At 24.3% G+C, this 14,799-nt stretch overlaps 4 non-coding genes across 4 annotated transcripts; 1 reads left to right on the top strand and 3 right to left on the bottom strand.

Annotated features, from left to right (window-relative positions):
- Positions 1-937: 937 nt before the first annotated feature.
- On the bottom strand, positions 938-1,009 carry Trnaa-ugc (transfer RNA alanine (anticodon UGC)). The gene has a single exon. It is a non-coding gene; the product is annotated as a tRNA-Ala (tRNA).
- An 825-nt stretch (positions 1,010-1,834) lies between these two features.
- Trnaf-gaa (transfer RNA phenylalanine (anticodon GAA)) lies at positions 1,835-1,907 on the bottom strand. The gene has a single exon. It is a non-coding gene; the product is annotated as a tRNA-Phe (tRNA).
- Positions 1,908-3,457: 1,550 nt separating this feature from the next.
- On the top strand, positions 3,458-3,529 carry Trnaa-ugc (transfer RNA alanine (anticodon UGC)). The gene has a single exon. It is a non-coding gene; the product is annotated as a tRNA-Ala (tRNA).
- Positions 3,530-9,457: 5,928 nt separating this feature from the next.
- Trnaa-ugc (transfer RNA alanine (anticodon UGC)) lies at positions 9,458-9,529 on the bottom strand. Its single transcript has one exon. It is a non-coding gene; the product is annotated as a tRNA-Ala (tRNA).
- Positions 9,530-14,799: the final 5,270 nt, after the last annotated feature.

The following is a 14,799-nucleotide window of genomic DNA, read 5'->3' as shown; positions in this document are numbered from 1 at the left end:
GGTTAAAAGTTGTAAGTGTTGTACAAAGCTTTGACTTAATTTTGTTATTTAAAAATAAATATATTTTATACTTAATAGTTTTACATTGAAAATGTTTGTTTAAATTATGTTATAACTTTAAAAAGCTACATATGTCTCTAATTAATAAAAACAAGTATTAATTGTTTTCGTATGTAGTTAGAGTCAGAGTTCCATTTATTGCATATTAGCTTAATATTTTTCATAACTAAAGTAAAATAAATCATAAAAACAATTTAAATTTTTAAATTTTTATATAGTAGAAACACTTAAAGGCTTAAAGTTTATTTGCAGCATTTAAAGCACAACCCTAAAAATTAAAACTATAAAGAAAGTTTATATTTCTTATAATTAAAGTAAAATTATGATTTATTACTTTCGATTACATAAATAAAGTGATCTATAGAAAATTTTGTAAACTAACTTTGCCACAAGTAAAACTAAACTAAAACTATTACTTAAAACTACAAATTAGTTAAACAGCACAATAAATATAAAATTTTAAGTCTTTATAAATTTTTAAAAACCAAAAAAATGACAATATTTGTTGAATTAGATGAAAGTATTGTATATTTACCTAAATTTAAAACTTCTTAATTCAAAACAAGTTGTAAGACTGACAAAATTGTTAATATTCTTTGCTTAAAAAAATGTTGCTAAACTTTGTTTTACTATATATTACTTAACTTTAAAAGATTATACACACTTTTCAACAAAATTAAAGAAAAAAGTAAATTAATTTTTTTATTAAGTAAATAAGTTTGTTGTTAGTATTGTAAAACTAAAATGTTTTAAAAAGACATATATATTTTTTTTTCAATAAACAAATAAAAATAAGTTATTATAAATAGCATGAAAACTAAAAGCAATAAGATTTTTTGAGTAATGTTAATAACAAAGTGAACTTTGCAAAAGACCGTGGAGACGCCGGGGATCGAACCCGGGGCCTCAAACATGCAAAGCTTGCGCTCTACCACTGAGCTACGTCCCCACTTATTAAGTTTTAGTTTGTAATGTTTATAAACACATAAAAACGCTCTGACTCACTAACTTGTACAGTTGAACTTGTAAGTATAAATACTTAAGTGCGGAAGTTTAGTCTTTATTATAGACAATGTATAGACTTACTTATGTTCAAAAATTTATGATGATATTACCCATAAATTTCCTGATTAAATAAATTATTCAAAAAAATGTCAAAACATACGTCACATGACAATAAATTGAATGATATTACGAAAATAACAAAAAAAAATGTTTTACTAAATAAATTATACAAAAAAATTGAATAAAACTACGTCACTAAAAATTAAATTGAACAATTTTTACAGAAATAACGAATAAATTAACTTTACCAAATAAGTTATATAAAAAATTTAAACAAAAATACGTCATTTGAGATGAAGTTAAAAGTCTTTACAAAAACTAAAATTGTACAAAAAAGTTATAAGAATAAACAAAAATTAAGAAATTTACAATAAATTTAAAAAGACCCACTCTTTAACAAGTCTTTTTATCGGTGTTTAAGCTTAAGATGCCCATAAAAAGACAGACTTATCAAAAGTTTTACAATAAGATATAAAAATAAATTCATTTTTTAACCATACCCTTAGTTTACTATAATGACATAAAAACAATAAAGCCTATAACCAATTAACAATTATTACGTCATATACGCTTAACAAATATTTGTACTTTCATTGAGGTTATATATAAACGATTGTATTTTACAAACTTTATTTAAACATAGACTTAGTTTTTTCCTTAAATAAGCAAACTACCTTACCCTCATCAAATCCTCAAAATAAAAAATAAATGCCTCGACCCGGGATTGAACCAGGGACCTTCAGATCTTCAGTCTGACGCTCTCCCGACTGAGCTATCGAGGCAGTTGATATACACCATTAAGAAACGTTTGTAACTTTATAAACCATGCGTTAAGTTGTCAAGTGATTGTTTGTACTGAAGCTTTGCAACAGAACTTTGTTGTTAAAACACATTAATTTTTAATTAATATTAATAATATGTAGCCAAAAAAAAAGTATTAATTTTTTGAAGTTTATAAAGTTATGGGAGTTTTTTATAAAAGAAAAGCAATTAAGTATATTTAAAACATATTTAAAAATTAAATGTTTTGCATAAATTTAACTTTAATAGTAAAACATTGAACTGCATAAATTAAAAAGAAAACAGTAAATTATTTTTATCAATTGGCTATTAAAAATCTAAAATTTGTACTTTTTTAACATCATTTTAAATATGAAAACTACAAGTATACTATTTGTACAATTTAATGATTTTACCAAATGAAATCAAATAGTTACAATTAAGTAATAAGTTTAAAAAGAAAGCTAGATAGTGTAACTTTTTATCAAAAAAACAAAAAACCACAAATTGTTTTATTTATCAGTTGTTTGAAGTAAAATGCATCAATCTTTATACAGACGATATTAAAGTTTCGATGTTAAGTTTTGAATTAATTGCTTATAAGTATAAGAAATGTATATATTTTTTTTTTGATATAAACGTATATGTAAATTTAACTTATAAATATAGTTATATATTGAAAATAATGTGACTGTCTAAACTCAGATAAAAACTGATGTTTAGTTATTTAGTCGATATTTAGTTATGAAACAATTGTTTTAGGAGCTTTAGTTAAGTCTTTATTTTGATACTGTAGATAACTATAAGCATGGTGTATATATATATATCTTTGATATAAACATATTTGTAAATTTAACACATGTAGTTATACATAGAAAATAATGTGATAAACTAAACTTTAGATAGAAACTGATGTGATTAAGATTATAATCACTTTCCACAGAGGATGCTTAAAGTGTATTTAAATTAATGAGAAAACTTGAATTTAAAAATAGCAGAAGAAAGCTTGTGATTCGAAATTGTAGAAAATTACACTGAATATATTCAAAAACATTTCACTGATCTCATTTAAAATTTTGTTATGAGCTTGTATAAAATTTACACCGAGCTCATTTAAAACTTTTATACTGAACTCATTCAAAGTTTTATATAGAAAAATTTACAAATTCACAGTGAGTTTACTCAAAAGATTTACTTAACTATTCTAAAATCTTGCACTCAACCTATCTAGAACTTTGCAGTGAACTCATTCAAATGTTAGCAAGTTGGTCATTTGAAATTTTTACTGAAACTAATTTAAAACTTTATACTGAATTTATTCAAAATTTTTTACTTAACTCATTAAAATTTTCGCATTGAACCTATTTAAAATTTTGCGGTCAGCTTATTTAAAATTTTTGAAAGAACTCATTCAATATTTTACATTGAACTCAATCAAGTATTTCAGTATATAAGCTGGAAAAAGGAAAACTTTCTTTTTTTGCAACTCACTATAAACACTCATCAAGCAAATTATTTGTATATAAACCATACAAATATCAAATTAACAAGTGGGGACGTAGCTCAGTGGTAGAGCGCAAGCTTTGCATGTTTGAGGCCCCGGGTTCGATCCCCGGCGTCTCCACGCCTTTATTTAATAATTTCATTTTTGTTATAAAAATTTACTGATTATTTTGATTTTTTATAATGCCTTTTTAATTTGTTTCTATAAAAACTTTTTGAAAATTTTAAATGATTTATTTTAACCGATTAACACAAGTGATGTATTAATTTAAATGATGTTTACTGAAATGTTTAAGCTCAAGAAACTAATTACATTTATTTTGTATACTTAAATTAATCAAATTTTTAAACAAAAGTAAAAATCTTTTGTATAGTTTGTTAACCTCTTTATATGCTTTATAAGCAACATCGATCACTTCCAACAAAAACTCTTGATATAAATAAGTGTAATTTTTAAACTTACCTTAGTTAAATTTTGTACTAATTATATCAAGGTTTTGGAACGATTAAGTAAAACTTTTGAACTAGCTCAGTAAAATTATTGAACTAGCCCAGTCAAATGTTTGAACTAGCTTAGTAAAACTTTTAAACTAGCTCATTTAAATTTATAGACTAGCTTAGTAAAATTTTTAAACTTGCCAAGTCAAGTTTTCAAACTAGCTCAGTCTAGTTTTCAAACTAACTCAGTTTTATTTTCAACTAAATCAAATTTTTGAATTAATTCAGTCAAATTTCTAGACTTGCTCAGTCAAGTTTTCAAACTAGCTCAATCAAGATTTTGAACTAGCTCAATCAATTTTTTTAAATAGCACAGTAAAAATTTCAAAACTTGCTCAATAAATATTTTAACTAGCTCAGTAAAATTTTAAAACTAGCTCAGTAAATTTTTCAAATTAATTCAGTCTAACTTTCTAGTTACTTGAACTAGCTCAGTTTTTAGACTAGCTCAGTCTAATTTTTAAACTAGCTAAGTAAATTTTTAAACTAGCTCAGTTAATTTTATAAATTAGCGCAGTGAAATTTTTTAAATACCTCAGCAAAACTTTTAAGCTAGTTCAGCCAGCTTTTTAAACTAGCTCAGTAACATTTTCAATCTAGTTCGTCAAATTTCAAAAACTAGCTGAGTAAAATTTATAGACTAGTTTAGTAATTTTTTAAACTAACTAAGTCAAACTTTCAATCTAATTTAGTCAAGTTTTTAAACTAGCTCAGTTAACTTTATAAACTAGCGCTGTCAAGTTTTCAAACTAGCTCAGTAAAATTTTAGTACTAACTCAGTAAAATTTTTGTACTAACTCAGTAAAGTTTTTGTATTAGCTCAATTAAATTTTCAAACTAGCTCAGTAAAATTTTCAATCTAATTTAGTCATATTTTTAAACTAGCTCAGTAAATCTTTTAAACTAGATCAGTCTTGTTTTCAAACTAGTTCAGTCAAATTTTAAAACTAGCTCAGTTAAACTTTTAGACTAGCTCAGTCAAACTTAAAGACTAGCTCAGTAAAGTTTTTTAAAAAGCTCAGTCAACTTTTTAAACTATCTCAGTGAAAATTTTGAACTAACTCAGTAAAACTTTTAAATTAGCTCTGTAATATTTTTAAACTAAGTTATTCAAGTTTTTATACTAACAGAATAAAATTTTATGCTTATTAAGTCAAATTTATCACTAATCAAGTTCAATTTAGAAACTAATCAAGGAAAATTTTTATACTAACTGATTCAAATTTTACAAAAAGACTTGTTAAAATATTTCGACTAGTAAAGCCGGAATCTTAAATACAAGTTAAGGTTCTTATTGATATTATTCTTTTGTTTTACATAATTGATTACTAGCTTTATAATTTTTTAATTAAAATTAGTTCAACAGAATCAAGAATATTTTTTAAACTTAAATACAATAACTTAAATAAAATAAGAACTTGTTCCCTCTTTACACTTTAGTTTTTTATCAATATAAGCTAAACAAAGGTTTTCTGTATATCAATTTTTGTTAAACTTTACTTCACTTAGGACATTAAGTATTTTGATTAACTTAAGTTCAACATAAATTTTGTAATTTTAATAGCTATGTTTATTTTTAAGGGTTATTAAACTTTAGTTATTACTTAAACGATAGAACAGGGGTCGGCAGGCAGTTGGTAGTCGCGGGCTAAATTACAAGTTTCCAAAGTCTTCGCGGGCCGCAGTTTTAGTTTTGGTGACATTTGAATAATCTTTAGGTGTTAGTTTTAGTCACACTAGAGAAAAGTTATACTTTTATTCACCTTATTATTTTAAATGACTTTTAGCTATACATAGAATGCCTATTTAAATTAATATTTATTAGATTATTATTTACAATAACTAATATACTTAATTGTTAATAAACTATGTACTTTCATAAGCACTTAATAAGTTAAACTTAAAACTTTTGTAATATTATTTACAACCTATTTCTCTATAAAAACCTCACTTGAAAGACAATTTATGGGTTAATTTTATACATTTGTTATATCATCAACACTTTTTTCATATTTCTAAGAATATTTACTTCAAAAAAATTTTTTCGAGTTAAATAATTTACACTTATTAAAAAATTTAGTAATTAGTTAACATATTAAAATTAAAACCTGTTTGTATTCCAAAAAGCTAAAACAAATGATTTAACATAATTAATTCTCAAATACTTTAATAAAATATCTTATTAGTAATTAGACTTTTACATGGTTGCCACTTTAAAAGCAAAAATGTCTGAGTTGTATCAAACCAGTTAAGTTTATTAAAATTTAAAAAAGCTAATAAATAGTTGTTAATCAAGCTTAAATACCTATTTAAAATATCATCATTATCAAAAAGTACACAAAGTGTAAGAAAACAAGAAAAAAAATGCAATTAGTAAACTACACTACAGTCATAAAAACTGTTCTTAGAATTGAAAGATTTCTTTAAAGTATTTAAAATAAAAGCTTCACACACACCTGAGTTTTCAAGCTTTTAAAATAGCCTGTTTGTGTAGCAACCCAGTTAATACAAAGTTCACTACATAAAGAAACAACGAAGGTTAATAACAATAAATAAATTACATGCGAAAAAAATATAAGTTAGCTGGAATAGACAATTAAGTTTCTTAAACAAATTTAACAAAAGTATAAAATTTTATTGAGTCATTAGCGAAGTAGAAAAACTTATTTTTTATCAAGCATGATAGCAATTCTTTATCTGCAATAAGAATATTGCATTTAAAAATAGTAATTGTAAAATATAAGACGAGCTACAAGAATAAAAAATGCTAGTTATGAGTTATTGCGAGAAACGATAAAAAAAAACAAATCACAAAAGTCATTTCCAACAAAGCACATTATTATCTTCAGTAACTACAGAATGATCAGAAAAAAATTGTTAAGGCAAGTAATAAAGTAGCAAAATTTATTACTTAAAGTGAGATACCGTTTATAATTGAAAACTTTTATAAAGAATTTATGTTGGCGGTAATGAAAAACTTTTGTTTATTTCTTCAATGACAACATGAAGTCGTGTTTAGGAAACGAATTAGGGTTATAAAGTCGCATAAATCAAATTAGGACTTTAATCATTCTGTTAACATGAGAGCACTGATAAAAAAAATATTGCTCATCTGAGAATTTTTATTAGAGATGTTTTTACTAATTTTGACATTTTAGTAGATCTTCTTGGTTTAGTTCCAACGCGAAGTACAACAATCGATGAAACTTTTCAAGTAAAGGTGCAATGCACCAATACAAAGTTTTTGGAACTACAATTCCTTCTTTTATTTTTAGTGTAAAGTTTAATTAAAGTTTAAGAAAAATATCTTAAAAAATTTATAAATATTAAAAAAAATTGTTAAGGTACTCTAAACAAAAATAAATAAATAAATATTTATTTAGTAGTTTTTTTTGAGTCAAATCGAAATTTCATTAATTTTCATGTAAAAATTGTTTGAAGTTCCAGGTTTTTTCAATAATTCTCAAATTCAAATTTTTTTCTAGAATTTTTAACCGTAAATTTACAAAATAAAAACTTTTTCGGGATTCTAGTTTTTTGGCAACACTGATTGTTCATACTTGATTGTACACAATAGTATAAATAATATTTTGAATTATATCAGCTGCAAGACTTAAAATTTAACATATATTATAAATTAAACTAACACTGTGGATTGAGCAAAACATACATCATATGTTTAATTTGCCTTTTAAGAAAATAAACCAGCCTGAGTCAACAAAAACGTTTCAGATATTTTTGTATACAAAAAGCAATTCTAGCTAAAAACTTAAAAAATGGCTTAGTTGGCCTGAGATTTGAAGTCTTCAGATAGTGATAGTCTGAGTATGTGGCAATTTTTAGTTGTTTATTTGTTTGAATTTGAACTATTTTGATTAACAATGTACAAACTTAATTAATTTACCATCCCTATATCTGGTTTATATTAAATAGGTAGCTTCAAAAAACAGCAATTGTGTGTATTAATATGCAAGGCATCAAAATTAACTTAGCTTGACAAAAACAATGTTTAAAAAATGAAAATGTTTACCTAACAAAAAACATATTAGTTTATGTAATATATATTGTTTTAAATGTGTCTGTACAAATTTAGATACTACATGTAGAAACAAACAGTTAGAAAATTATGCATAAACTAAACTTAAACTAACTAAAGTATTAAATAAAAAGTGGTTTATTATATGAGCATTTTTTTAAGTTGGTGTGCATAGAATACTTCTAAAAAATTAAATTGTGTCAAAACAAAAATCAAATAAATCTTATTTCTTATTACTATGTTATTTTTAATGTTTTCACACTAAAATATAACTTTTACAAATAAAAAATTCATAAAAGAAACTTAGGCGTAAAAATTTTTAAGAAGAATATCTAAACTATAAAGAAATGACACTTTAGTTAATTACTGTGCTTTACTAAAGTACAAAATAAAAAATATTTGCATTTAGTTTATTTAATAAATAGATGTTATGTAACTAACTTATTAAATCCAAGCACTCTTTAAACTCTTTTTTCAGATAATTACGTATTGTTGTAAAAAAGGAGTTATTATGAAACTGAGAAACATATTGTTTAAGAAAGCTAATTTGTCTTTTTCACATTTTTAAAGTAAAGCAGTAATTTCTTGTAACTATTTTAGAATGTTATACAGAGACTTAAAACCAAACTAATCAAATTAAGTCGAATTACCGATAAAAATCTAACTAAAAATATAATTTTGCTTAGCGGGCTTCATTTACATGCTCGCAGGCCACAAAATTTTCTTTCGCAGGCCGCACTCCATTCAAAAAAAAAACGTGCTCGCGGGCCGCAGATTTACCCTTCGCAGGCCGCAATTGGTCCGCGGGCCGCAGTTTGCCGACCCCTGCACTAGACCATGTAGGACTGTGAGGGTGAACGCTTTATTGCGTTTATAAACGCGTAAGTGAGCATTATGACGTAACAATAAAGCTGCTATCATATTTTTGATTTAATATTTAATTTTCATATTAAAGTGATTGCTTTTGCGTTTTTTTTGTTACTTATATAAGTAGTTTAAAAGTGTTTTGTACAAACTTTTTCTTTTAAGTAAGTTCTATTGTACACTTTTTCTACAGCTTAATGATACTAGATTATAAAATTGTAACTGAAATGCATTTTATCTACAAAACGAAATGTTTTATTCTTATTTATAGTTTTAAAGTTTTTCATTAGACACTTTGTTAAAGGTTAAAAGTTTTATTTAGTTTTTTTCGACAATTTAAACATGATAAAAATATTGTTCAATAGCTTGTCTACCCTATGCATATATATAATTTATAAAACTTTTAATTAGGTGTAAAGATTTGAATAATTATAAAAAACCATTCTAAAAAATTAAAATAATGAATAAAACTTTATAAGAAAATAAAATTATTTATAAAAAGCGTTCAATAGCTTGTCTACCCTATCCATATATATAATTTATAAAACTTTTAATTAGGTGTAAAGATTTGAATAATTATAAAAAACCATTCTAAAAAATTAAAATAATGAACAAAACTTTATAAGAAAATAAAATTATTAATATAAGGCGTGGAGACGCCGGGGATCGAACCCGGGGCCTCAAACATGCAAAGCATGCGCTTTACCACTGAGCTACGTCCCCACTTATCAAGATTATACTTGTATCGTTTATATAAAAATAATTCGCTTTGTAAGTGTTTTTTGCAAAGCTTCAAAATTAGAAAGTTTTAATTTATCAGCTTATTTACTGAAATGCTTGATTTCATTCACTGCAAATTTTCTTACTTTGCAAATTTTTAAATGACTTCTTTGCAAAATTTTAAATGAATTCAATGTAAAGTTTTAAATAGGTTTCAATACAAATTGGATGAATTCAGTTCTAAATTTCAAATGAGTTCAGTAATTTTTTTTTGAATAATTTCAGTATAAAACTTTAGACTTGTTTCAGTAGAAAGTTTTAAATGACTCAGTGGCTAATATTTGAATGAGTTCAATGCAAGTACAAAGTGATAAATGAGTTCAGTTTAGAATTTTATATGAGTTTCAATATAAAATTTTTGAATGAGTTTATGGCAAATTTTAAATAAGCTCAGTACAAAGTGTTAAATGAGTTGAGTGCAAAATTTTCAAATGAGTTGAGTACAAAAATTTTAAATGAGTTGAGTGCAAAGTTTTTGAGTTCAGTGAAAAAATTTAAATGACTTTTTAGAAAAAAATTAAATTGGTTCAGTGAAAAAATTAAATGGGTTCATTGAAAATGCTTATATGGGTCCTATTTTGACATCTTTAGTTTCCGCCTCCCATAAGCATAGGGGGTACAACTCATTTTTCAATTTTAGTTTAATTTTTCATAATTAGATAAGATACTTGTTACTTTTTACTGTTAATATTTGAAGTAATTTTTGAGATACAAGCGATAAAAGTTAGATCGTTCAATAGGTTCTTTATGGGAGGCAGAAACTAAAAAAGTAAAAATAGACTATTCACCTGAAACTAACCTTTCCTTCAGTTTTTTAGCAATTTTTTGAAAACTTTTTCAGAGTAATTTTTGATAAAGCTTAAAAAATTATAATAATCAGATTTATAATTTTTTGTAAATAAGATTTTTGGCCTCTTTTTCTAAAATCTGCTTCCTACAAGTTGTTAGTAACATTGAAAAATAGATTTCCTGAAAGTTAAAGTTTCGAGAAAGTTGACTTTGAAAATGTTCCATTTAGTTGTATTGGAATTTTCTTACATAACTTGTTATATCTCAAAAGTTAATTTAAACTTTTTTGTTCTATAAAAATTATCAGTATAATATCTACTTTAAGCTATAAAATAAAAGACAGTGTTAATTTATGTAAAAAAATGTTGGACCTCCATATGCCCTTAACCTGTATTTTAAATAAAATATGTTCCTAACTGATTTATATTATTCTAAATTTAATTTTAATAAAGAGTTTGTATTAAAAAGTATATATTTGCCTAATCTACCAGATATAAAGTTTGTGACTTGAATTTGAACAAAACTTGTTGAGAATATAATACAAAATATCTTTGCTAAATTAAAAACATAACTGTTGACTAAAAAAAAATTACTAACCATAGTTTACGTAACAAATTAGCTAACTTTTGCAAACTTATTTTGGCAAAAGTTAGATTTTTGGTTCAGCAAATTCATTTTCATTACTAAGCGAAGTTAATCTTTTTAGTACGCTCAATAAAAACTTTGCAATGAGTTTATTTGCAATTTTAAACTGAAGTTATTCGAATCTTTGCAGAGAAGTTATTTAAAACTTTGTATAAAACTCATTTAACATTTTGCAATGAAGTCATTAAAAATTTGCAGTGAATTTATAAAAAATTTAATGTTAATTCATTCAAAAATTTTCATCAACTCAATAAAAATTTGCATTGAATTCATTCAAAATTTGCAATTAACTCATTTAAGATTTTGCATTGGACTGATTCAAAACTTTGCACTGAACTTGTTCAAAAATTTACAGTAAACTCATTAAAATCTTAATTTAACTAATTAAAAGTTTTGTACTAAAGTTATTGAAAAAAAGACACTGAACTCACCTGAAAAAACACACTGAACTCATAAAATAACACTGAACTCATTTGAAAAAATACACTGAACTCATTTGAAAAAAAAACACTGAACTCTTTTGAAAAAATACACTGAACTCATTTGTAAAAATACACTGAACTCATTTGAAGAAATACACTGAACTCATTTGAAAAAATACACTGAAATCATTTGAAAAATTACACTGTGTAATGTTAGGCTATTTTTCCCAAAAGGACGAAATAGTCATAAAGCTTTATGAACACCAAAATAAATCTTAAATTTACGAGTGTGAAGTTAGATTGAATATTTTTTTTTAATGTTCAAACTTTGGATCTAATTATTTTCCTTATCTTAGTAGCTAATCAAAAAACTTTTTTTTATTCTAGAGAAAGGTCCTTTGTCTAAAATATAAAAAATATCTTTTGGATTTGGGTTTCGTTTTTTGAGTGGGGCCGCTTAGAAAAAATTTGGTTTTTATTATTTTTTTAATTTTTTTGAGTTTGAGTGAAAAAAAAGAATAATAATTTTTTTAAACCTTCTAAATAATATGTGTATAAACGGCTATATTTTTTTTACTAATTGTCAATATTTTGTAAAGTTTTGTTTTAATTGGGTTTTTTTTATGAATTTTATGAGTTTGAGTTCTTAATTCATAAACTTCATAAAAAAACATGATTAAGGCCAAATTGTACAAAATATTGACAGTTACTAAAAACAAGTTAAAGCCGTTTATACACATATTATTGAGAAGGTTTAAAATTAAATTTATTATTAACTTTTTTTCTCTCAAACTCAAAAAATAAAGATAATAAAAAAACCCATTTTTTTAAGGAGCCCCACTCAAAAAACGAAACCCCAATCGAGAAGATATTTTTTTAGTTTTTAGACAAAGGACCATTCTTTAATATAAAATAAAAGTATTTAATTAGCTATTAAGATAAGGAAAATAATTAGATCCAAAGTTTGGACATCTAAAAAAAATTATTGAAGCTAACTTCACACTCGTCTTCAGTTTAGGTTGTTGATTTAGAGATTTTAAGTTAGTGTTCTGCAGATAAAATTTAGGTTTATCTGCAAGGGTGTTACTAAAAATTAAACTTTGAGTTCTTATTTGTTCTCTCCTTACATCTTATTATTAGCAACTTCTTACTTAATTTGTTTGATAACAAATTTAGTAATTTTTTAGTTGTATATAATTTATCAGTGGTTCTTGGTACTATTTTAGTGATAAATAAGGTTTAAGTTTCTGCTGTTATTAATTAATATTAAGTTTCGTTTAAAATAATTGATGCAGTAATTATTATTGATATTCATATTTATATTCATATTGGTTTTCAATTTGATGTTCATTTGATTTGATGAATACAATGTTATTTATAATTGTAAGTTATATTTATTATTGGTTACGAGTGTAAGACACCTGACTACACGCAGTAAAGGGTAATGTCTGTATTGAGAAAGTTTTATTACTTGTTTGTTCTTTAGAAAAAATAGCTTAACATTACACAGTGAATTTTTTTTAAATAGGTTCAGCGTATTATTTCAAATGAGTTCAGCGTATTTTTTCATATTAGTTCAGTGTATTATTTTTAATGAGTTCAGCGTATTATTTCAAATGAGTTCAGTGTATTTTTCCAAATGAGTTCAGCGTATTTTTTCATATGGATTCAGTGTATTTTTTCAAATGACTTCAGCGTATTATTTCAAATGACTTCAGTGTATTTTTTTAAATGAGTTCAGCGTATTATTTCAAAAGAGTTCGTGTATTTTTTCAAATGAGTTAAGTGTATTTTTTCAAATGAGTTTAGTGTATTTTTACAAATGAGTTCAGTGTATATTTTCAAATGAGTTCAGTGTATTATTTCAAATGAGTTCAGTGTATTTTTTTAAATGAGTTCAGCGTATTATTTCAAATGAGTTCAGTGTATTTTTTCAAATGAGTTCAGTGTAGTTTTTTCAATAACTTTGGTACAAAACTTTAAATTAGTTAAAATTAAGATTTTAATATAGTTACTGTAAATTTTTGAACAAATTCAGTGCAAAGTTTTGAATCACTTCAATGCTAAATCTTGAATGAGTCAATTGCAAATTTTGAATGAATACAGTGCAAATTTTTATTATATTCAATGAAAATTTTTAAATGAATTAAGTTTAAACATTTAATAAATTCATGCAAATTTTTAATGATTTCATAGCAAAATTTAAAATGAGTTTTTTACAAAGTTTAAATAAGATCTCTGCAAACTTTCGAATAAATTCAGTTTAAAATTGCAAATAAATTTATTGGAAAAATTTTGTTGAGCAAACTAAAAAAATAACTTTGCTGAATAATGAAAATGGATTTGCTGAATTAAGTATCTAAAATGTTTTATTTATCTTTTAAAATAGAATCTTTTATAAAACTCCGATTTAGACAACGACCATTTTTCTCACTAAACTGCCGGAAACTACGAGCATAAAGTTATTGTTATAGGAAAATTTATTAATTTTTCAAAAAACATAAAACTTTAATGTCAATTATTTTCCTTATCTTAAAAGCTATCTAAAAAAATTTTTTTTTATTATAGAGAACGCACCTTTGCCTTTAATTTAAAAAAAAATTATTTAATTTGGGGTTGGAATTATTTCATGGGGTCCCTCCAAAAATAAAGGTTTTTTTTTTGCTTTTTTTCATCAAATGGTATTAAAACCAAAAATAAATATTTATTTTATTTTTTTTTTTTTGATTTCCCTTAGTTTGCATGTTATTAAAACTCTTAAATAGTTATTTTATAAATAATGTTAATATCTTTTACGATTCGGCCCAAAATCAAAATGTAGTATATTACACTATCATTTGCCTTGGCCATTTCCTAGATAAAAAATTGATAAAAGGAAAAAACATGTTAATAAGAATGTGAATATACAACAAATTTAATTAAATTATTTTATTTTAATTTAGTTTGATGTAATTCACATTCTTATTAACTTTTTTTTTCCTTTTATCAATTTTTTATCTAGGAAATGGCCAAGGCAAATGATAGTGTAATATACTACATTTTGATTTTGGGCCAAATCGTAAAAGATATTAACATTATTTGTAAAATAACTATTTAAGAGTTTTAATAACATGCAAACTAAGGGAAATCAAAAAAAAAAATTAAAAAAAAATATTTATTTTTGGTTCTAATATCATTTGATGAAAAAAAGCGAAAAAAAACCTTTATTTTTGGAGGGACCCCATGAAATAATTCCAACCCCAAATTAAATAATTTTTTTTTTAAATTAAAGGCAAAGGTGCGTTATCTATAATAAAAAAAAAATTTTTTAGATAGTTTTTAAGATAAGGAAAATAATTGACATTAAAGTTTTATGTT

This window comes from Thalia democratica, chromosome 9 (genome assembly GCF_965202585.1).
Source record: "Thalia democratica chromosome 9, ktThaDemo2.hap1.1, whole genome shotgun sequence".
Taxonomy (NCBI): Eukaryota; Metazoa; Chordata; class Thaliacea; order Salpida; family Salpidae; genus Thalia; species Thalia democratica.
This window is presented reverse-complemented; position numbering and strand designations above follow the sequence as displayed.